Source organism: Schistocerca nitens, chromosome 10, assembly GCF_023898315.1.
Source record: "Schistocerca nitens isolate TAMUIC-IGC-003100 chromosome 10, iqSchNite1.1, whole genome shotgun sequence".
NCBI classification, from domain to species: domain Eukaryota; kingdom Metazoa; phylum Arthropoda; class Insecta; order Orthoptera; family Acrididae; genus Schistocerca; species Schistocerca nitens.
This window is the reverse complement of record NC_064623.1, coordinates 57,205,748-57,230,921: the sequence shown is the minus strand read 5'-3', so window position 1 is coordinate 57,230,921 and position 25,174 is coordinate 57,205,748.

The following is a 25,174-nucleotide window of genomic DNA, read 5'->3' as shown; positions in this document are numbered from 1 at the left end:
AACCATCCGGTATTAACGACGCTCATGTGTTCCTGCACTACGCTTATGCCTATGATGTCGTCCTGAAGAATGAGGTGAGGGAGTCTGTTGCAGCTTACTGGCTAAAAATTACACTACTCTCCATTAAAATTGCTACACCACAAAGATGACGTGTTACAGACGCGATATTTAACCAACAGGCAGAAGATGCTGTGATATGCAAACGATTAGCTTTTCAGAGCATTCACACAAGGTTGGCGCCGGTGGCGACACCTACAACGTGCTGACATGAGGAAAGTTTCCAACCGATTTCTCATACGCAAACAGCAGTTGACCGGCGTTGCCTGCTGAAACGTTGCTGTGATGCCTCGTTTGAGGAGGAGAAATGCGTACCATCACGTTTCCGACTTTGATAAAGGTCGGATTGTAGCCTATTGCGATTGCGGTTTAGCGTATCGCGACATTGCTGCTCGCGTTGCTCGAGTTCCAATGACTGTTAGCAGAATATCGAATTGGTGGGTTCAGGAGGGTAATACGGAACGCCGTGCTGGACCCAACGGCCTCGTATCACTAGCAGTCGAGATGACAGGCATCTTATCCGCATGGCTGTAATGGATCGTGCAGCCACGTCTCGATCCCTGAGTCAACAGATGGGGACGTTTGCAGCACAACAACCATCTGCACGAACTGTTCGACGACGTTTGCAGCAGCATGGACTATCAGCTCGGAGACCATGGTGCGGTTACCCTTGACGCTGCATCACAGACAGGAGCGCCTGCGATGGTGTACTCAGCGACGAACCTGGGTGCACGAATGGCAAAACATTTTTTCCGATGAATCCAGGTTCTGTTTACAGCATCATGGTGGTCGCATCCGTGTTTGGCGATATCGCGGTGAACGCACATTGGAAGCGTGTATTAGTCATCGCCATACTGGCGTATCACCCGGCGTGATGGTATGGGGTACCATTGGTTACACGTCTCGATCACCTCTTGTTCGCACTGACGGCACTTTGAACAGTGGACGTTACATTTGAGATGTATTACGACCCGTGGCTCCACCCTTCATTCGATCCATGCGAAACCCTACATTTCAGCGGGATAATTCACGACCGCGTGGTGCAGGTCCTGTCCGGGCCTTTCTGGATACAGAAAATGTTGTAACCTCCCCACACGAAATATTTAAAAATATTATTTGGTTAATGATTCTAATTTTTGTGTAACCTCACAACAAAACTTAATTAATAATAATAATAATATGATTCTATTTTTTATGTAACCTCTGAACAAAATTGGTTCCCTTTTAATGTACCCACAAAATTCTTTTCTCATTTAATATAAGCTCGAAACAGAAAAATACCTAAACCTCGTAATTAAAAATAAATTCAGTAACCTGGTACAATTTGGACGTGAAACGTCCCCTTTTGAGCAATATACAAGACTGTGCTTAGACTGACGCACAATATTTTTAGCGCAACGCAATCTGACTTTCCACACACAATATTTTGTTAACGCAACGCAATCTGACTTTCAAAATTCTCTACAAGAGAATGGCCCTGACTAACATTAACCTGTACTTTTCAGAAATCACTTACCTCACAAAAATCTTGGTTACTCCCACTACTGCAATACAGCAAGCGCCACTACTGCCAGCTAAATAAAAGATTCAAACTATGGAAGGCACTAACTACTGATAGGGATAGTTAGCAAATGAAAGATATTAATAGAGAACAAACAATGTATTTACCTTGATATCATGACAAATTACAAAACTCCGCCATCTCTCTCCCCACATCCACCACTGCTGGCGGCTCACCTCCAACTGCCCAGCGCTACGCGCTGTTCACAGCCAGCTGCCTAACACTACAATGGTTGAGTATTACAACAATGCAAAGCAGCCACAGACTGCACACGGCACAGCCGGTGATTTTCATACTGAGGTGGCGTTACCAATAAAAAAACCTAAACAGCCTACTTACATACGACAGAACCGCTGCGTCATGGCCCTGTAAGATCATTCTGAATAAAAAAATGGAAAAATTCTTACCTCAGTAAAAACGGCGAATATATCTGCTCTTATATAAAATTTTTCAGGGACAGCTCTGTGAAATGATGGCCTATACATTTGTTATTTATGAAAGGAAGCAAATGATTTTTCTTTTTCAACAGTCGGAATGATCATGCATTAAAAAAAAATTAAATTCTTTAAATTGAAATGAATGCTTGTTAGAAATTAGACAAAGATTATTATTAGGACATTTTTAAAAGATTTAAATGTGAGTTTACATAATATTACTAGATATGCGCGAGGCTGCTTTTTTTACCTTATACAATAATACTCAGGCTCCGGCATCGCTGCACCGCGACCGGCCCAGCCAACATGATACACCAGACAGGACTGACAAGCGCAGACAGGCGACTGCTCGCTAGCAACGACTTACTGCTACTGCAGTTCGTACTGCAGTCAACACTGCTCTTTGGTCTCAGATTCTCTTATAGCTTACATATCGCTGGCAGCACATACCTCTTACAATGTTCAACTGCTGCCCTGACCAGCACGTTCTCCAGATCTCTCACCAGTTGAAAACGTCTGGTCAATGGTGGCCGAGCAACTGGCTCGTCACAATAAGCCAGCCACTACACTTGATGAACTGTGGTATCGTTTTGAAGCTGCAAGGGCAGCTGCACCTGTACACGCCATCCAAGCGACTGAATGCCCAGGCGTATCAAGGCCAATATTACGGTCAGAGGTTCTGGGTTCTGATTTCTCAGGATCTATGCACCCAAAGTGCGTGAAAATGTACTGTAAGTTCTAGTACAATATATTTGTCCAATGAATACCCGTTTATCATCTGTATTTCTTCTTGGTGTAGCAATTTCAATGGCCAGTAGTGTACTCACTTATGACTTGGTCATTCAAAATTCGAATGGTCGTGTGGAGAACTAAAGTGTTTAGGATCTCTGCTAGTGTTAACTCTGCCGCGTGGAGCGCGGGCAGAGCAGAGTCTGGCTGGAGTAGGGCGGTGGAGCAGGTGTGTTGAAGACGCTCCCGCGAGTTGCCGCGCTTTCGGGGTTTGGAAGCATGTAATTGCGCTCGATGTGCTATGATACTTTCTGGCACGGTGTCGCGGACGGGAAGCATTAGCTGGCGCACATCAAGAACCCGTTTCGCCTGGTGACCGTGTCGAGAAGAAGGCGCGCCAAAATCCAGCTTCTGCAACAGTGACGGCCGACAATAAGTGATTGTCGCCACCTCCTCGATCGACGACTTCAAACCTTCAATCAACCAACAAGGAAGACTGAAAGCACGTCAAGTTTTAGAACTGTATGGCAGACCTCAGCTTTTCAAACTGTTCCATTTGCATCACTAAAATACAGCAACTTAGCATGAACCTTTGTTGCTCATTGTCCCAATTGCATTACCAAGCAGGGTCCCTTCCTTTTCCGAAATGAACCCGTGTGTCGTTGATATTCAAACGCCAGCACTAAAGTAATATCATTCCATTTCACTGCTTTAATTTCGAAATTCAGTTAAAGTATTCATAGCTGGCTACAATATTTAGATTACACAATCACAAATTAAGAGTTCCAGTTTTGTTACCATATTTTAGCTTACCTGTGACTGCAGCTCAGCTTGGTATGTACTAAACTTTACTATTGTTAATTGTTCAAAACCATTTAATTCAAGTTCAAAGTTAAATCTCTTGTTTCTAAATTGCGTAGATTCAAGCAGCTTTGGAGATGATTGTTGAGGTAGCACAAGACTAACCTTATTTTATTTAATTTCGTAGTGCTTCAGAAGAAAAGTTCACTATTAATTTTAGTCACTAAATTAACTTTCAATTTTCCGGTTTTATTCATTCTTTTGCTAAATTAAGTCAGAGTGTACCGAAATTTATTACTTCTGACAAACATTCAGTTTTCACACAACACATGTCAACCTTCAGCTGCCACGCTTTTAGTGCTAATTATATGTGCATTAACCTTTCTTTTTCAGTTATTATAGTAGTTGTCCATAGGACTGGCGACCGTAATTTTCCCCAAATCTCAAATATCTAATTAACGCCATTTAATTGTTAACGTAACGACTGCACATTTACTTTCTTCATTAACTATACCCTTTTTCAAAATTAATTTCCACCAATTTCATTTGCATTTTTCCTTTCATTTAGATGTAACCCTTTCCTCCCTCTTTACCAACAGATTAACTTCGGTGACGATTGCTTTTCCCAAATTTCCATTAGGTACACGCGGTTTAATTTTTCACTGTCATTAAGGTCGATAAGTGAGGGGGAGGTTTCAAGCTGTAGTATCTTTTTTCCATTTTCAGGATAAATTTCACTCATTAGTTGTAAATAAATTTTATTATTCTTTACCGGCCTTGGCAAATTAATTTGCCACCTTCAGAAGTGTACAAAATTATGGATAGTATAAATCTTTAGATCTTGGCTATCCATTTATGTGAAGTATAAAAAGCATATTAAAGAAACTGATTTAGTTTAGCAGACAGTCAATATCTTCTTCATAGAAGGATAATGGCGTGGTATATTCAGAAGTTTGTATATTGTATGTGATTATATTAAACACTGTTTAACAATTTATAATAAGTGAATCACATCCACATAACTGTTGTGCTAGCACCAAGGAACATACATTCGCAAGCTGCGACGTGGTCGCGACCTGAACGTGCCCGAATACAGAATAAATTTCGTTTACTTCACGTCTACGATCATAAATTTTTTGTCAATGGACTATCGGTTTAGGTCTATAATGACCATCTTCAGATCTGTTTTATAAAACAGGACATGCTTTTATAGAATAGGTCTGGAGATGGTCGTTATAGACTGGGACCAGTAGTCTGATGACAAAACATTTGTGACCATAGACTTGAAGGAAAGCAAACTCAAGGAAAATATATAAAGAAACTTTTGTAAAACATATAACCAAGGCATAGAAATAAGTTATATATAATACATCTGAAAAAAACATGATACATATTTGTAATATATAAAAGGAACGATTTTCACATTTCGTAAGAGATGGTATGCAATTACAATAGCGTCTGTTTTTAATACAAGTTGATCATTCAACAAACCTTTTGAATTTAGGTGAGAATTTTAATATTCTTCAAATTATTCTAAAAGGTTCATTCTGTAGCCCTTGTCAGTTATATGTTAAATTTCCATGTTACGCAGGCATGGGGGAAGAAGTGACTGTTCCTCTGTTTAGAGGTGTTCTTTTAAACTTGACTTATATTAATTCTCGCAACCTAGTTGAGCAAGTGCTCACGAAAGCGATTTAGGTAAGGCTTTTAGATACAACAACAATTTCTATTGCATTACACAGTATAGTTCGCCAAAATTTGGTACTTTGTTTCAGTAACAATGTTTTGTTAGGGATGCTGATTGCTGTGGAATTAAATAAATGCAAAAGTTGGTAACACATTTTCAACATTAGCTGTATGAATGCTTCATTTATTTATATAAATCTTTTATCTGCTTCGTCAGGGTGATACTAATCAGGTGCATCATTAAAAAGGAATACTGACATCGAAATCTGAAATTACTGGTAATCGCAATTAGCACAAATTTCAGATAAATTTGTCATATCAATGGATTCTAATTAATCAAATGAATGTAATGGATAGTAAGTTACGTTTGCTAAACACTGAGATTTTTGGCATTGTGCGCATCCCCCCCCCCCCCCCCCAAAAAAAATGTATGAAGAGAAACACAACAGCTGGAAAGAATCCATCTACATTGTTACTACTACTATGGCTGAAAGTGAGGAAGAACAGCAGGGCCATTCATTTTTTTTTTTGAGTCATCGGTCTTCTGACTGGCGTGATGTGTCCCGCAACGAATTCCTCTACTGCGGCAACCTCCTCATCTCACACTAGCACGTGCAACCTACATCCTCAATTATTTGCTGCGCGTATTCCACTCTTTGTTTTCCTTCACGGTTTTTATCTTCTACATCTCTCTCCCTTGACAGATGTCCTACCATCGTGTCCCTTTTTCTTGTTAGTGTTTCCCGTATATTCCTTTCGTCTCCGATTCTCTGGAGAACCACCTCCTCATTCCTCACCTTAACAGTCTAACTAATTTTCAACATTCTTCTGTTACGCAATATCTCAAATCCTTCGATTCTCTTCTGGTCTGCTTTTCCCACAGTCCATGTTTCACTACCATGCAATGCTGTGGTCCAAACGTAGATTCTCAGAAATTTATGCCTCAAATTAAGGCCTATGTTTTATACTAGTAGGTTTCTCTTGGCCAGGAAGGCCGCTTTTGCCAATGCTTGTCTGCTTTTGATGTCCTCCTGCCTCCGACCGTCATGGGTTACGTTGCTGCCTAGGTAGCAGAATTCCTCAACTTCATCTACTTTATGATCACCAAACCTCTTGATAAATTCCTCGGTGAGCCGTGTGTCGGCTCTCAACATATATCGAGCTGTTAAGATTGTTCTGAGTCCTTCCATTCCATCGTTAATTGATTCTTTCATATTTATCTTATGCTGCATACGATTCTGTTGAGATTCTCCTCTGGCGGCGTGTCTGGTCTTATCGATCTTCGAGTCGTTGCTTCCTGTTAGCCTTGTGTAAGGGAATAAGATCTTTGGGGGGATGGCCGGTTGGTTGCCTAGCGGTGACGAGTTGGTCGGTCGGTTTTTAAATCGGGAATTAGAGAATGTCGTAGGATGAGACCGCGGCGTGGCGTGGCGGTGGAGAGTTGGCTGTTTTTCCGAGAAGCCGCGTGGTCTATCCTGGCAGTGCGAGACGAGTGGGACGAGTTGACGGGACAAGGCTGTAAGCTCTTGGCTGTGAACACCCGGGGGCCACGGCTGTGGTTCCGAGTCACTACTTGGTGGGAGCGGCAACGGATGTCTTTAAATTTTCCGTCTGGAGGCGGGAATAATGGGCTAGTACCTCGCCTAACCTGACGAGTGGTATTTCGCCGCCGTGGGTGCAGAGAAGACGAGGGCTCCGGTGACAGAGCGCGTGGCTGCGTGACTGTGCACAGTTGAGTACGCTGGCGACGTGGACACGGTCGGGTGTGAGGAATCTTTGCATCGGAGTTCACATGCTGTTTCTCTGACAAACTGCAAGTTAAGTTGGTTAAAGGTTTAGATATTAATTGAAGAATTTTGGTTTGTGCAACCAGCGTCTTTTCTGCCCTGTGGCCTCCTGCGTTCTGGTTTCCTGTCCCTGTCGCCGGTGTATTTATAGACAGTGATCTTTTCCGCTTCTTATTAGTACTGCCGGGTAGGAAGTGTATTTTTGGGCTGGGATTATTGTTTTTGATTACATTTTTTCTGCCTTGCGGCCTCCTGCGTTCGGATTTCCTGTCCCTGTCGCCGGTGTAATTATAGACAGGGATCTTGTTAGTACTGCCTGGGAGGAAGTGTATTTTTGGGCAGGGATTATGGTTCCTGATTTGATTCCTCCTCCTCCCCTGGCCTCGCGTGAGGTCGATGTGATTGCTGAATTTGTGGCTTTGTGGGTCTATTAGTCCGCTTCTAGCCTGAGCATCCTTCGGGAGACAATGGTGGCCGCCCTTACACCTGGTGGGTTAATTATTTCTATCCCAGGACATTTTGGTGGCAGGACATGGTATTAAAGTTGTTAGTTATTGTAAAATGTTAAATGGTTGTATTTTACTCTGATTGTTTTTGGCCACTGTTTAAAAAGGTTAAGTTTGCCTTTCATTGGTGGGTTTTTTAAAATTACGTGGCTTTAAAATTGTTAGTTATTGTAAAAAGGTGATTGACTGTATCTTTACTTTGATTGTTTTAATCTACTTGGCATCCTTTGAAAATGCTAATTCTGCCTAACTGTTAGCGAGCCCTTGTAATTTAATATCTTGTTGTGCCAAAATTTAAAAGAAGAGGCGCCCTACATGTTCGGTAGCGAAACTGTATGCAAATTGGTATTTTTGTTTCATTACTTGGAGAGTTTTTATTTTGTTATTAAATGTTTTATCAAAGCCGGTTTTAAGTAAAATGGCTTGGCCATAAACTGTAAAGTAAATTGTTTTGAAAAGGCACTCAGGCCTGTTAGCTTTTTTGGATCTGTTCCTGGTCAAGTGATAAAGAAATGACTTTTAATGGTTGAAGTAATCAATAAAGAAATTGTAATTTGCAACTCGACAGTAACCAAATAATTTTGGTCCCGTTTCCCAACTGGGGGTTTTCCTTGATTTATCGTAACACCCGTCTCACTCGGTATTTCCATTTCTGCTACTTCTCATTACTTTCGTCTTTTTCTGACCTAGTGGAGTGAATGAGTACTGTCATAAGCACCAACTATAAACTGAGAATAAACAGAAGAAAGACGAATGAAATGAGGCGCAGCCAAGGTGGGATTACTGATAAACCCAACATGAACCGCCAGCCGGAGTGGCCGAGCGTTTCTAGGCGCTTCAGTCTGGAACCGCGCGATCGCTACTGTCGCAGGTTCGAATCCTGCCTCGGGCATGGATGTGTGTGATGTCCTTAGGTTAGTTAGGTTTAAGTAGGTCTAAGTTCTAGGGGACTGATGACCTCAGATGTTAAGTCCCACAGTGCTCAGTGCCATTTGAGCCAACATCAACATTGGGGACAACACTGAAGACAAAGTGAAGGAATTTTGCTACTTTCGAAGCAAAATAGAGTATGACAATCGTAGCTAGGAGGACACAAAAAGTAGGCTGCGCAGCCAAAGTGGACATTCGTGGCCAAAAGAAGTCTGCTAGCATCAAGCAGTAGCTTTAACTGAGGCAGGAATTCTGGATCAAAGTAGTGAATGGAAGTGAGTCGCAAACTGTTGTGAAAATCGGAAAAGAGAATCGAAGCGTTTGAAATGAGATACACAAGAATGCTGAAGATTTGGTGGACTGATAAGAAATGGGGAGATTCTCTGCAGAAACGGCAATGAAGGATATATGTGCAAAACACTGACAAGGGAAGGGACAGTGTGATAGGACATGTGTTAAGAGATCAAGGAATGGTGCTAGAGGGAGGTCTAGAGATACAGATTGGAGGCCGTCCTACAAAAAAGTGAGGACTCCACGCCACAGCGCTAATCTGAGACGAAGAGATCCGCACAGGAGAAAAACTCGTGGCGGGCCGCATCAAACTAGCCACAGGACTCATGACACAAACAAATAATAAAATAAATAAAACAAATTTAAATCTGATTTTAGATCTCCTTCCATTCTGTCCTCTTCAGGGTGGTCCATTGATAGTGACCGGGCCTAATATCTCACGAAATATGCATCAAACGAAGAAACTACAAAAAACGAAACTCGTCAAGCTTGAAGGGGGAAACCAGATGGCGCTATAGTTCGCCCGCTAGATGGCGCTGCCATAGGTCAAACGCATATCAATTGCGTTTTTTTTTTAAATAGGAACCCCCATTTTCTATTACATATTCATGTAGTACGCAAAGAAATATGAATGTTTTAGTTGGACCACTTTTTTCGCTTTGCGATAGATAGCGCTGTAATAGTTACAAACGTGTAAGTACGTGGTTTCACGTAACATTCCGCCAGTGCGGACGGTATTTGATTCGTGATACATTACCCGTGTTAAAATGGACCGTTTACCAATTGCCGAAAAGGTCGATATCGTGTTGATGTATGGCTATTGTGATCAAAATGCCTTATGGGCGTGTGCTATGTGCGCTGCTCGGTATCCTGGACGACATCATCCAAGTGTCCGGACCGTTCGCCGGAGAGTTACGTTATTTAAGAAAACAGGAAGTGTTCAGCCACATGTCAAACGTCAGCCACGACCTGCAACAAATGATGAAACCCAAGTAGGTGTTTTAGCTGCTGTCACGGCTAATCCGCACATCAGTAGCAGACAGGCCGGCCGGAGTGGCCGAGCGGTTCTAGGCGCTACAGTCTGGATCCGCGCGACCGCTACGGTCGCAAGTTCGAATCCTGCCTCGGGCATGGATGTGTGTGATGTCCTTTGGTTAGTTAGGTTTAAGTAGTTCTAAGTTCTAGGGGAGTGATGACCTCAGAAGTTAAGTCCCATAGTGCTCGGAGCCATTTGAACCATTTTTTGAGCAGACAAAGTGCGCGAGAATCGGGAATCTCAAAAACCTCGGTGTCGAGAATGCTACATCAACACGTCGTGTACAGTTCTGCCACTGGGCACAAGAGAAATTACGGGACGATGACAGTTTTTTTGCGCGCGTTCTATTTAGCGACGAAGCGTCATTCACCAACAGCGGTAACGTAAACCGGCATAAGATGCACTATTGGGCAACAGAAAATCCACGATGTATGCAAAAAGTGGGACATCAGCGACCTTGGCGGGTTAATGTATGGTGCGGCATTATGGGAGGAAGGATAGATGGCCCTCATTTTATCGATGGCAATCTAAATGATGCAATGTATGATGATTTCCTACGTAATGTTCTACCGATGTTACTACAAGACGTTTCACTGCATCGTAGAATGGCGATATACTTCCAACATGATGGAAGTCCGGCACATAGCTTGCGTGCGGTTGAAGCGGTATTGAATAGCATATTTCATGACAGGTGGATTGGTAATCGAATGACCATACCATGGCCCGCACATTCACCGGATCTGACGTCCCCGGATTTCTTTCTGTGGGGAAAGTTGAAGGATATTTGCTATCGTGATCCACCGACAACGCCTGACAACATGCGTCTGCTTATTGTCAATGCATGTGCGAACATTACGGAAGGCGAACTACTCGCTGGTGAGAGGAATGTCGTTACAGGTATTGCCAAATGCACTGAGGTTGAACATAATTTTGAGGATTTATTGCATTAAAGTGGTATTTACAGGTAATCACAATGTAATAGCATGCGTTCTCAGAATTGATAAGTTCACAAAGGTACATGTATACTTTGGAACAACCGAAATAAAATGTTCAAACGTACCTACGTTCTGTGTGGTGTCACCGCTAGACACCACACTTGCTAGGTGGTAACTTAAATCGGCCGCGGTCCTGTAGTACATGTCGGACCCGCGTGTCGCCACTGTGTGATCGCAAACCTAGCGCCACCACATGGCAGGTCTCGAGAGACTGAGGAGACCTCGCCCCAGTTCTACGGACGACATAGCTAGCGATTGGACGTGCTAAGCCTTGCTCTCATTTGCCGAGAGATAGACAGTAGAATAGCCCTCTGCTAAGTTAACTGGCGACCACCTAGCAAGGCGCCATTTGTATCAGTGCCTATAGCTTACTAATATTCAAGAGAGATGTATTCCAAGGACTAATTAAAAGTTAAGTAACAAGCATCTACGTACTTTTCTTCTTATTCATTTATAAGTTCTCATGTTCCAGACTTCACGCCCGTCTGCGTTAGCCTTGCGTGCCCTATCGGCTACAGCATTGTGTCTAGGCTGTATGGTCTAGACACAACATTCTGTATTTTAATTTAGAAAACATACCTGTTACCAACCGTTCGTCTAAAATTGTGAGCGATATGTTTGTGACTATTACAGTGCCATCTATCGCAAAGCTAAAAAAGTGGTCTAACTAAAACATTGGTATATCTTTACGTACTACACGAATATGTAATAAAAAAAATTGGGGTTCCTATTTAAAAAAACGCAGTTGATATCCGTTTTACCTATGGCAGCGCCATCTAGCGGGCCAACCATAGCGCCAATTGGTTTCCCCCTTCAAGCTGGACGAGTTTCGATGTTTGTATTTTTTTCATTTGACGCTTATTTCGTGAGGTGTTTGGCCCGGTCACGATCAGAGGACAACCCTGGTTACTTAGCGTCACACCACATGCACTTTATCTTGCACATGTCCGAACTATCGGACTTATTGGATTTATTTTTAGTGTCCCATATCTCTGGCGCTGTAAATGGAACTCTTATAGGAGTACATTATTGTCGACCTGTCTGTCTGTCCGGCTGTTAAAATACGCTTTTTTCCTCAGACATATCAAATTGAAATTTTTGTCACTTATTAAGATCTACGCTCCCTTGGCGGTGTAAAAAATAGAAGCTTCTTAGTCAGTGTAGTCGAACGTTACGGTCATTTAAGTCACATAATTTGGTAGCCACAAACTCGCGCATTAAACCGTATGCGGTACTTCCCGTCGACCGAGAATCATGAAATTTGGCAAGAAGCGAAGTTTCATATTACAACAGGAAAAAATCCGAAAATTGTGAATTTGTAATTACATGCCACGAAGAACAGTTCCTTTTTCTCAGGAAAGAGAAGTGTATCAAATTGAAATTTGTGTCACATAATAAGGGCTGTAGTACCTTGGCTGTATAATAAATGTCAATGCAATCAAAAGATAAGGCTATTTATGCCACAGATTTTGATACTCACAAACTCACGAGTCAGTATGTAAGAAAGAAATGTGGTCCTGCCCTGGACAAAGGCATTTTGTGTTATTTTTATCTGTTGACCAATATGCAAAGCACTTTAGTCGAATACAGTTTTCCTGTTGTGCTTCTGGATTCGACGTGTAGCTTTCTCGGAAAGCCCTGGCATGGCACTGAGATAGTAATTTTGTAGTCGAAGCTCTTTCCTTGTCCGCGGTTGCTTCCTGATACGTAAGAAGGAAATGTGGTTGTGCCTTGAGCGAACACAGCCAATTGAGAAGCGCAACAGGTAAACTGCATCAGGCTAAACTATTTGTGAACTCTGTGTTCTGTGTCAACCGACCACGGCATAACACACCAAATAATTATAATGGACATGACATTTCCGGCCTTGAAAGTCTGCACTTTAGTATTAAACTATTTGTGTATTATTCACCAGATGAAAAGAAGATAAATACACTGACATGTCAAAAGCAATGGGATAGCGATATGCACATGTACAGATGGCGGTAGGATCGCGGCAACAAAGCACAGAAGGGCAATGCATTGTCGCAGCTGTCATTTGTAGTCAGGCAATTCGCGTGAAAACCTTTCGTACGTGATTATGGTCGCACGGAAAGAATTAATAGACTTTGAAGGCGGAATTGACGGAACATGAGAAATAATTAAACATAATTTATCACAGCATAAAATTATGGTAGTAGGTAAAATTGTAGAGCTGGTCGACTTTACCTTTAATGGAAGAATTTACCGCATGGGTGACGCTCTAGCGATGGATAATAGTTTATCCAGCATCTTTTCAGAAGTTTTTCTTAATGACTTGGAAAATAGATTTTTTGATCATTTCCCCGATGTAAACCAGAAAATACTGTATTGTCAACGGTACGTTGATTTAAATGAAGTAACAGACAAACCAAAAGTATCCAAAATTAAATTCACAGTTGAACATGAAACTGATAATAGAACCAGTTTTCTCGATTTGTCAATTAGTAGATTGAATGAGAGACATATTTTTAAAGTTTATGGGACGCCTACATATCCAGGCAGAAGTATTACGAATAATTCAAATCATCCAATCCAAGACAAAAAAGGATATTTCTATTCAAGTTTATACAGAATGTTCATTCACAGACGGACAGGAGTTCAGAATTACAGACAATCATAAAGACAGCGTCACATTATCTTAAATGAAACTTCAAACCACCCACAGAACCACGAACAAACAGCAATCAAACACTTGTTAAACAGGCTGAAAAGGATCCGGCTAAACACTTCTAATTACCAAGAAGAGGTTGCCATTATATAACAAATAGCATTAAAAATGGAAATAAAGAAACAATGGTAGACAAACTGAACAAAAAAATGAAGGGAAAAATAAGGAAGGAATCTAACCAAACCACACAAACTCATACTACTTGTGCTACAACAAAAAAATGGCATACAGTGACCTACCACAACAAATTCACTCATAAAATAGGACACATATTCAAAAAACAAGGCATAAACATTACTTACAAAACAAACAATTCCATACAAAAGCACATCCCAAAACTATAATCAAAAGCCAGACAGATACCAACAATGTGGTATTATCAGATCAGTTGCAGAGATTGTGAGAAGATATACATTGGATTGACTGGCAGGACATTCGACACAAGATATAAAGAACACATCAGCGCATTCAAATACGGTACAAATAATTCAACATTTGCGGATCATCCAAAAGAAGAGCACCATAGACTAAGCAATACTGAAAACCATATCAATATCATAAAAATCAGTAAAGACAGACACCTCCTCCCTTTCCAAGAAAATTTCCACATACTAAAAGCATTAACACAAAAAAAAACAGTTGCTCAATAACCAGATAAATGCTGGAAAGCAGACTCTATATAGAATAATTGACGAAATCACATAAAAAGAAAATAGCCTTTTCCATCTTTCACCCCCTCCCACTCTTCCACAAGCCGCCCCCCCCCCCCTCACATTCACAGTTTCATTTCACTTCTCGCTCCTCACCTTCTCTTCTAACTCACACTCCACACACTCCATCACACTGCTATATACTTATGTCCACTCTTCATGATTTCCCCATGCCCTAAAAAAAATCCTCCATCGTTATTCCTTCTCTACTCTTACACAGGTCATAAATACACAGGAACGTAATGAAATAGAATTACACACAGGCAATAATCTAATTTAAAAAAAATGTTGCAAGTCAAAGATAAAGTAGTGGAAAGGCTATGTTGACAACACTACAAAACACAAAGAATAACACATACTTGAAACACAAAAACAAACACAATACAGTGGTATGCATAAAAGTGTGTTGTGAGAAGTACATGGTGCTGCAGAACATCTAAACATTAGATCGAAATTATCAGTGTCTAACACAGAAAAACAACGATGTGCTAGCAGACGTAATTTGCGGATGTAAGCGAGAAATCAGCCGAAAAAATCGCCGAAGTACAAATCAACCTATTTTAACGAACTGTTTTTCGATCTGAAAAGCAAGTCAAAATGTAAATAACTTAATTATAGACCACTGATGATACTTTACCTCAATAAAGCGAAACGCGTCTGGCGAAAAAATCGTGCATTTTTTGTAGTTGCAACTTCAGAGCAAAAATACCCTCAAGAATTAAGTAGTAAAGCACACGCATATTAATATTCCGAGCTGTCTGTCAACTTTAAAGGCAATCACTAATGCTGTCAGCCAACTTTAAACGTAAGTCGCAATTTTTCTTTGGTCAGCAGTCTACTGACTGGTTTGATGCGGCCCGCCACGAATTCTTTTCCTGGGCTAACCTCTTCCATCTCAGAGTAGCACTTGCAACCTACGTCCTCAATTATTTGCTTGACGTATTCCAATCTCTGTCTTCCTCTACAGTTTTTGCCCTCTACAGCTCCCTCTAGTACCATGGAAGTCATTCCCTCATGTCTTAGCAGATGTCCTATCATCCTGTCCCTTCTCCTTATCAGTGTTTTCCACATATTCCTTTCTTCTCCGATTCTGCGTAGAACCTCCTCATTCCTTACCTTATCAGTCCACCTAATTTTCAACATTCGTCTATAGCACCACATCTCAAATGCTTCGATTCTCTTCTGTTCCGGTTTTCCCACAGTCCATGGCTCACTACCAAACAATGCTGTACTCCAGACGTACATCCTCAGAAATTTCTTCCTCAAATTAAGGGCGGTATTTGATAACAGTAGACTTCTCTTGGCCAGAAATTTCACAGTACAAATAAACGAAAAAATCCAAAAATTGTTAATTTGTAATTGTATCACACGAAAAAAGTATTTCTTTTGTGTTTTATTATTCGACTTCAAATATGAAATAAAAACTTTCTCGAAAGTTTTGGAATTCCCGAAACCGATTTGTTGCCAGTATTAGTGTCGATATTGGACAAAAGACGTCGAGATTATCGATTTCCGAGATCGACAACCTGTCTATATACATACGATGGAGAGTCAAATAAAAACATCAAATTCGTAATAACAAATCGAAATTTCGCGCCGTTATCCTGTAAGTTGGTAAGCGTGCTACAAACAGCGTTCAGTATGGTCTGTAGGTGGCAGCATAGTGCAGATGCATAAATACCGTCGCAGTAACAGTATAAAGATGGCCGCCCCACTTGCGACTTGCAACCTATTGAAATTCATCGACGAATGAAGGTTCAGTATGGTGATGCATGTTTGTCACAGCAGCAAGTCTACGAATGGAGTAGGAAGTTCGCAAATGGTGTGACTTCAGTGGAAGATGTTCCTCGTCCAGGTCAGGCACAACGAGTTGTGACTCCACAGAGCATTGCAGCAGTTGAAGCCATAGTGAAGGAAAACCGCCGAGTGACACTGAATGACATTGCAGCATGTTTACAGATTAGTCATGGGTCACCGCACCACATTGTGCATGATGTGCTCCAGTTTCACAAAGTGTCTGCAAGATGGGTGCCACGGCAGCTGACTCCTGAAGTGAGCGAACGACGTGTTGACGCTTGTGAAGAACTTCTTCGCCGCTTTGAACGAGAATGCGATGGCTTCCTTGCAAGAATCGTTACTGGGGACGAAACCTGGGTTCACTTGCACCAACCGGAAAAGATGAGAGCGAGCAAGGAATGACGCAATTCCTCATCACGAAAACCAAAGAAGTTTCGAGCAGAACCATCATCAGGGTATGATAAGGGTATGGTAAGTGAACACGGCCTCTAAAATACATTCGCTTAGAGCTATCAGCACTTGCTCAGTAGAAGAGATGTGTTTCACTGTAGCGAAGATGATCAAGTTCTCGTAGCTCTAAGGTATGCATTTTAATCTTTACTTCACATTTTTTCCTTGTTTTGGTGTCAGGAACCTTCCCTTGAAGTCTGTAAAAGGAATTTAGCTACACCTTGTATAATCGTAAGATACATGTCACTAAAATCGTACAGGATCGATTGATCTATGCAGATCTGTAGATCATCTTTGGTTCAAAGCACTAAACATCTGAGGTCATCAGTCCCCTAGACTTAGAACTACTTAAATCTAACTAACCTAATGACATCACACACGACCATGCCCGAGGCAGCATTCGAACCTGCGACCGTTGCAGCAGCACGGTTCCGGACTTAAGCTCCCAGAACCAGTCACCATCTTTGGTTGAACTAGTAAACGGTGATCGGCGCCGCGCGGGTTAGCCGAGTGGCCTTAGGCGCTGCAGTCATGGACTGTGCGGCTGGTCCCGGCGGAGGTTCGAGTCCTCCCTCGGGCATGGGTGTGTGTGTTTGTCCTTAGGATAATTTAGGTTAAGTAGTGTGTAAGCTTAGGGACTGATGACCTTAGCAGTTAAGTCCCATAAGATTTCACACACAAGTAATCGGCAGTATGTAGAATGCCTCTGTTCGTAGCAATAATGCTGAATGCTGATATTACATGAATCAATTTTATGGTTGACGATGTACCTGATGTTTCTATGTGACAGCAGGGAACGCTATAAAAATGCGATGTATCTATATTTTAATGACTTGTTACATTCATATTCTGTGTAACGAATTCATGGATTTTATTATCTGCTGCTACTGATTTAATATCGGCTAGTATGATGTTATAAATGCTTTATGAACCTGATGATGATCCGTAGACCGAAACAAATTGTTTTATAAATAAATTTTACCAGCAGTTGTCGGCGCTAAATCATGATGCTCGTCAAGAATTTCTCGCACTTTATCCTGTGAGCCATGGATGAATGGCGACACGTAGATTTCATTTTCATAGAGTTCCGAAAACTGTTTGAGACAGCGCCCACCACAGACTGTAAGCGAAGGTCAGAAAATAAGGCATATGTTCTGAGATATGCGAGTGGCTCGAAGGCATTTTGAATAATAGAACGCAGTACTTTGTCCTGGACGACGAGTGTTTATCAGAGACAAATGTCTCGTCGAAAGGACCACAAGGAAGTGGTCTTTACAGGGTGGCCAGAAACAAAGCTTGTAACGATGTTGCGGGGTAGATTGGACTGAGAAATAAGCGTTTAGAAAAAAAATTCGATGCTTTGCGCCGTTTCGGAGTAAATTAGCGGTGAAGTTATCTCATCAGGCCGTTGCGTGCGCTAATTCAAGCTTCCCGTCAGAGACTGTGTCGTCAATGTGTTCTTCGTTTAGTTTTCTGAAACCGAACAAAAGAGTGAAACAAAAATTGGACGTGGGACGATAGTAAATATCGAACCCAAGTCAAAGGCTAAGCAGTCTCGTGTGCTAGCATCTACATTACTGGCCATTAAAATTGCTACACCAAGAAGAAATGCAGATGATAAACAGGTATTCATTGGACAAATATATTATACTAGAACTGACATGTGATTATATTTTTACGCAATTTGGGTGCATAGCTCCTGAGAAATCAGTAGCCAGAACAACCCCCTCTGGCCGTAATAACGGCCTTGATACGCCTGGGCATTGAGTCAAACAGAGCTTGGATGTCGTGTACAGGTACAGCTGCCCATAAAGCTTCAACACGATACCACAGTTCATAAAGAGTACTGACTGGCGTATTGTGACGAGCCAGTTATTCGGCCACCATTGACCAGACGTTTTCAATTGGTGAGAGATCTCGAGAATGTGCTGGCCAGGACGTCGAACTTTTTCTGTATCCAGAAAGGCCCGTACAGGACCTGTAACATGCGGTCGTGCATTATCCTGTTGAAATGTAGGGTTTCGCAGGGATCGAATGAAGGGTAGAGCCACGGGTCGTAACACATCTGAAATGTAACGTCCACTGTTCAAAGTGCCGTCAATGCGAACAAGAGGTCACCGAGACGTGTAACCAATGGCACCCCATACCGTCACGCCCGGTGATACGCCAGTATGGCGATGACGAATACAAGCCTCCAATGTGAGTTCACCGCGATGTCGCCAAACACGGATGCGACCATCATGATGCTGTAAACAGAACCTGGATTCATCCGAAAAAATGACGATTTGCCACTCATGCACCCAGGTTCGTCGTCGAGTACACCATCGCAGGCGCTCCTGTCTGTGATGCAGCGCCGAGGGTAACCGCAGCCGTGGTCTCCGAGCTGATAGTCCATGCAGCTGCAAACGTCGTCGAACTGTTCTTGCAGATAGTTGTTGTCTTGGAATCGATCGAGACGTGGCTGCACGATCCGTTACAGCCATGCGGATAAGATGCCTGTCATCTCGGCTGTTAGTGAGACGAGGCCGTTGGGATCCAGCACGGAGCTCCATATTACCCTCCTGAACCTACCGATTCCATATTCTGCTAAGAGTCATTGGATCTCGATCAACGCGAGCAGCAATGTCGCGATACGATAAACCGCAATCGCGATAGGCTACAATCCGACCTTTATCAAAGTCTGAAACGTGATGGTACGCATTTCTCCTCCTTACACGAGGCATCACAACAACGTTTCACCAGGCAACGCCGGTCAACTGCTGTTTGTGTATGAGTAATCGTTTGGAAACTTTCCTCATGTCTGCAGATTATAGGTGTCGCCACAGGCGCCAACCTTGTGTGAATGCTCTGAAAAGCTAATCATTTGCATATCACAGCATATTCTTCATGTGGGTTAAATTTCGCGTCTGTAGCACGTCATCTTCGTGGTGTAGCAATTTTAATGGCCAGTGGTGTATACTATGGTGTATACGCTATACGTATCTGGCGGGCCGCTTGAATTTGCACGCACAACGGCCTAATTGGCTAACTTCAATACTAATTATCTCGGAAAAGGCGCAACGTGTCGATTTTTTTCCTTAACAATTATTTCTCAGCACTGCCTACCCCGCAACACTCTTACAAACTTTTGAGACTGTTTCTAACGGCCTCCTATATACATAAACAGGGTAGGGTGAACTGAAATACACAAGATTCTGATGAGGACGCTGTAATATCATCGCTGAGTATAACACGATACAGGATGATAAGAAAAGATTTATAGTTGATGTGATGAAAGGTAGCTAGTTGTAAATACGGAAAAATATATGTCAGTGCTGATGATTAGGAAAAACAATACTGCTTTGTTCGAAGACAGCATTAGCACTGTGCTACTTGACACGGACATGGCGATTAAATATCTAGGCGCAACGGCGCAAAGGTACATGCGTTGAAACGAGCAGGATGAGGTCGGTTGTAGAGAAGGCGAATTGACGACTTCGACTTGTGGGGAGAATTACAGCAAAGTTTAGTTATCCGACCCAGTCTTGAGTACTGCTCAGGTGTTTGGGAGCCCTACCATGTCAGATTCAAGGATTACATGGAGCAGATCAGAGGCCAGCTGCTAGATTGGTCACCGGCGGGCTAGGTCAGTACGAGAGAGCAACACAATTGCGCTGTGGGCTTCACAATGGAAACACTGAAGAAATGCAGAAAGAACGGCGACATTTCGCGGAAGTTTAGAAAGCCAGCATTTGCGACAGACTGCACATCGGTTCTACTGCACCCCCTACACTTCCACATTCCTCCCCCCCCCCCCCCCACCCCCCACAACCAACGTTCACCTCGAGCACTGACCGTAATGAAAGACGAGATAGATCAGGGCTCGTAGAGAGATACTCAGCCGGCCGGTTCAAAAAATGGTTCATGTGGCTCTGAGCACTATGGGATTCAACTTCTGAGGTCATTAGTCCCCTAGAACTTAGAATTAGTTAAACGTAACTAACCTAAGGACATCACACATTCATGCCCGAGGCAGGATTCGAACCTGCGACCGTAGCGGTCGTTCGGTTCCAGACTGAAGCTCCTAGAACCGCTTAGAGAAAGCTTTTGACAATGGTGACTGCAATACTCTCTTTCAAATTCTGAAGGTGGCAGGGGTAAACTACAGGGAGCGAAAGGCTATTTACAATTTGTACAGAAACCAGATGGCACTTATAAGAGTCGACGGGCATGAAATGGAAGCAGTGGTTGGGAAGGGAGCGAATCAGGGTTGTAGCCTATCCCCAATGATATTCAATCTGTATATTGAGCAAGCAGTAAAGGAAACAAAAGAAAAATTCGGAGGAGCAATTAAAATGCATGGAGATGAAATAAATCTTTGAGGTTCGCCGATGACATTGTAATTCAGTCAGAGACAGCAAAGGACTTGGAAGAACAGTTTAACGGAATGGACAGTGTCTTGAAAGGAGGATGTAAGATGAACATCAACAAAAGCAAAACGAGGATAATGGAATGTAGTCGAATTAAATCGGGTGATTCTGAGGGAATTAGATTAGGAAATGGGACACTTAAACTAGTAAAGGAGCTTTGCTATTTGGGGCCAAAATAACTGATGATGGTCGAAGTAGAGAGGATATAAAATGTAGAGTGGCAATGGCAAGGAAAGCGTTTCTGAAGAAGAGAAATTTGTTAACATAGAGTATAGATTTAAGTGTCAGGAAGTCGTTTCTGAAAGTATTTGTATGGAGTGTAGCCATCTATGGAAGTGAAACGTGGACGATAAATAGTTTAGACAAGAAGAGAATAGAAGCTTTCGAAATGTGGTGCTATAGAAGAATGCTGAAGATTAGATGGGTAGATCACATAACTAATAAGGAGGTATTGAATAGAATTGGGGAGAAGAGGAGCTTGTAGCACAACTTGATTAGAACAAGGGATCGCTTGGTAGGACATGTTCTGAGGCATCAAGGGATCACCAATTTAGTACTGGAGGGCAGCATGGAGGTTAAAAATCGTAGAGGGAGACCAAGAGATGAATACACTAAGCAGATTCAGAAGGACGTAGGTTGCAGTAGGTACTGGGAGATGAAGAAGCTTGCACAGGATAGAGTAGCATGGTGAGCTGCATCAGACCAGTCGCAGGACTGAAGACCACAACAACAGCAACAGAAAAGGGAATGACTGTTCAGAATTGCTGTAGGATTGACAGCTACGACGCATGTAGAAAGGTGGCACCGCACGCTGTTAGAGTTCCGCCAATCCCATGATACCTGTAGCAGCAGCAAACTTCCCAAGTCGTCAAACTCTCGCCGCACCACCATAACACTTCCCACTTGCACTGTATTTTGAGTTTCAGGCACCTTACTGTGATACGAGTTCGTTCATCCTATGATTTTGTTTTTGTTTTTACTGTTGCAGAAGTCATTATTTTATTTGTTTTTACTATTATTTGTTGTATGGTACGGAATAATATCAGTAGAAAATTCGTCGAAGGTAATGAGTGGAAAAGGTCCGCGGCTTCCTGTTCGTCAAGGGATTACAGTGTGAAGTCGGTCAAGAGAAGTGGTACGTATCTACTTCGAGGTCGCAAAACTTAACGTTAGCTCATTGCTCTCTGTTAACAAAATAATAGATAGAAATGCTGCAAGGAAATGTTCAGGAAGTAAAAGCAAGCTGGAAAAACAACGAAGCTTGAAACTCTTGGGGAGAAAGTGTTCTACAGATAACCTGTTTACCACTATACATTCATTTGCTGAGGATGCCGTTCGTCGTCATGTTTATGAATATTATCACAGAAAGGAAAATCCGACACTCGGCAAGTTACTGGTCATTCGTAAGGATCAATAGTTTTTTCGATCATTTGTCATAGTGAGAAAGTGACCTTTTCCATTATCACCACAGAAGTGGAGGCGGATTCAGTTTAAAAATTGTTCAAATGTATGTGAAAGCTTATGGGACTTAAAAGCTAAGGTCAACAGTCCCTAATCGTACACACTAATTAACCTAAATTATCCTAAGGACAAACACACACACCCATGCCCGTGGAAGGGCTCGAACCTCCGCCGGGACCAGCCGCACAGTCCATGACTGCACCGCCTGAGACCGCTCGGCTAATTCCGCGCGGCGCGGATTCAGTTGCGTGTTTGAAGTGCTGAATTTACAATAGTAAGTAGCTACATAGTAAAATTACACAGGGCGTTCATTTTAACTGAAGACATTGTAATATCTCGAAAACTACACGACGGAACAAAAAAAAAATTCAAGCTGCAATGTGATTGTCTCGGAGGGGGACATCCAAAGATACCACACTCGACCCGTCACCCCACGCTGTGGGTGGGTGAACTTTGAACTCTTCAATTGAGAACCCCATTTTTTTTATTGAAGATTGCGATTCTATGGCAAAATCTACATACGTTTTGTCTGAAACATTTTCTTTGCTTCGCCGCAGATGGCGCTGTAATCAGAGGACTAGAGATGGGTGTACAGTCGTAGTTTACGACATGCTACTCAACGACCTTTGGCACATGGGGCGTCACATCCATGCTGCGAGGATAGGAAATGGAAATTTGTGGTAAGTTCCTAAGGGGGCAAACTGTTGAAGTTATCGGTGCCTAAGCTTACACACTACTTAATCCGACTTAAACTAGCTTAAGGTGAGATCAACACCAATGGCCGAGGGAGGACTCGAACCTCCGACGGCGGGGGGGGGGGGGGGGGGGCAGGCGCGAACCGTGGCAAGGCGCCATGACGTTGTATTCCTTCCTCACACATATCGAACAAGGAACTACTCTCGAAGCACCACCATGGTCGTGTAGTAGATAACTATTTGAAGGGCTTATTTCAATAGTGGTACCAGTCCATTTTTGCTCATTCTGAGATACAAAAATGGACTTGTACCACTATTGGAATAAGCCCTTCATACAGACGTATCATTACAGGCAGTACTCTGCGATCGGAGCTCACATATCGTGCAGATGTAGAACAGGTAGCGAATGTAAAAACATTGTAATACTTCCGCAGTGTTATTGCCTGCACACCTACCTATGATTTGGAGAACAGACGTGCAAGTGGTCGATGAATGTCGCAACAACAGAAGAAAAAATTGAAATGAACATGATTTACAGAGAATGTAGGAAAAATGTTCGGCTGCAGTTGCCCTGAACGTTGAGCGTCTTTCAGAGAAAGCTCGCTGCCGTTCGTTCTTTTACATGGTTGTGAACGCCTTCGTGTCTGCTGGCAGCATACGGATCCGCAAAAGCCAGTGGAGGGAACGTGTTACAGGATAATTTGTAGAAAGTACGCTCAGCACTGCACTATACCGTTGTTTGCGGAGTTCACTGATGAGCCAAAACATTATGACCACTGTGCACCGCGAGGTAAGGTGCCATCTGTTAGACTTGCATGCAGGTTGCAATAAATTAAGACCTGACGGAACCTTTAGGATACGACCCAAAATGTGACCTGATTTGAACACATTTTTATCTGTACATTATGAAATCAATGACTGCTGCTGTCCTATGTTTTCTAGACAGCAGGAAAAAATTTGCCACAAATGTGATTTATTAATAAAGGATGTGATTTATTAATATTTTACCAGGTAATTCAATATCAGGCGAAAGGTACGTCACCATTTGTACTTTTATTGCCATACTATCGATACTCAATCGATGTTTCATTATCACATGAAGTTAACAGCATTAACAATATTTTCAATATCCTAAAAACTTCAACGTCGTCTATTAATCCCAAAAATCCTCAAAGAAATTGACACTGTTCTTCTTCTACTTCCTTTGCTAATGCCTGTGTCCCACAGTTTTTGCAGGGTCGGCATGGTTACAATCGGATTTGGCATGGTTAATTGGAAGTGGTGGCCAGATGCTCTTCCTGCCGCTCCTGTACCCCCTGGGACGGAAATAGTGTACCCCAGCTGTCTGTGGCTAGTGTAAATCATGAAATAGTATGAACGTGTTTGAGTCGTGGAACTGAGGCGGGACGTGGGGACCAGCCCGGTATTCTCCTAGTGGGATGTGGAAAACCGCCTAAAAACCATATCCAGGCTGATCAGCACATCGGTCCTCGTCGTTAATCCGCCGGGCAGATTCGAACCGGGGCAGGCTCGCCTACCCGAGTCCAGGCTCTGAGTACTATGGGACTTAACATCTGTAGTCATCAGTCCCCTAGAACTTAGAACTACTTAAACCTAACTAACCTAAGGACATCACACACATCCATGCCCGAGGCAGGATTCGAACCTGCGACCGTAGCGTTCACGCGGTTCCAAACTGAAGCGCCTAGAACCGCACGGCCACACCGGCCGGCCCGAGTCCAGGAAGTGGCGACATTAGCGCTCTTGGCTTACCTGCTGGGTCAAATTGACACTGTTGTTAAATACTTATTAGAATAAAATTGAATCATACGTTAACGTCACCACCAGTTAAAAACCTGAAGAACCACCTTTGGCAATGCCGACCGCTGGGATATGGGCAGAATAAGATTCAATGGCGTTCTGGAAAATGTCGACAGGAATCTGGAGCCATCCTGACTCCAGTGTCACGGCCAGTTGCGCTAGGTTTCTCGGTTGAGGATCTGCGGCGCGAACAAAATTCTCGATTAGGTTTAAATCCGAAGAATTTGGTGGCCAGGGGAGTACGGCAGACTCTCCCTGGTGCTCTGCGACCCGTTACATTGTTCTGCTGGTAGATGCCATGGCGCCGGGTTGGGTTGTTTCTGGGGGAG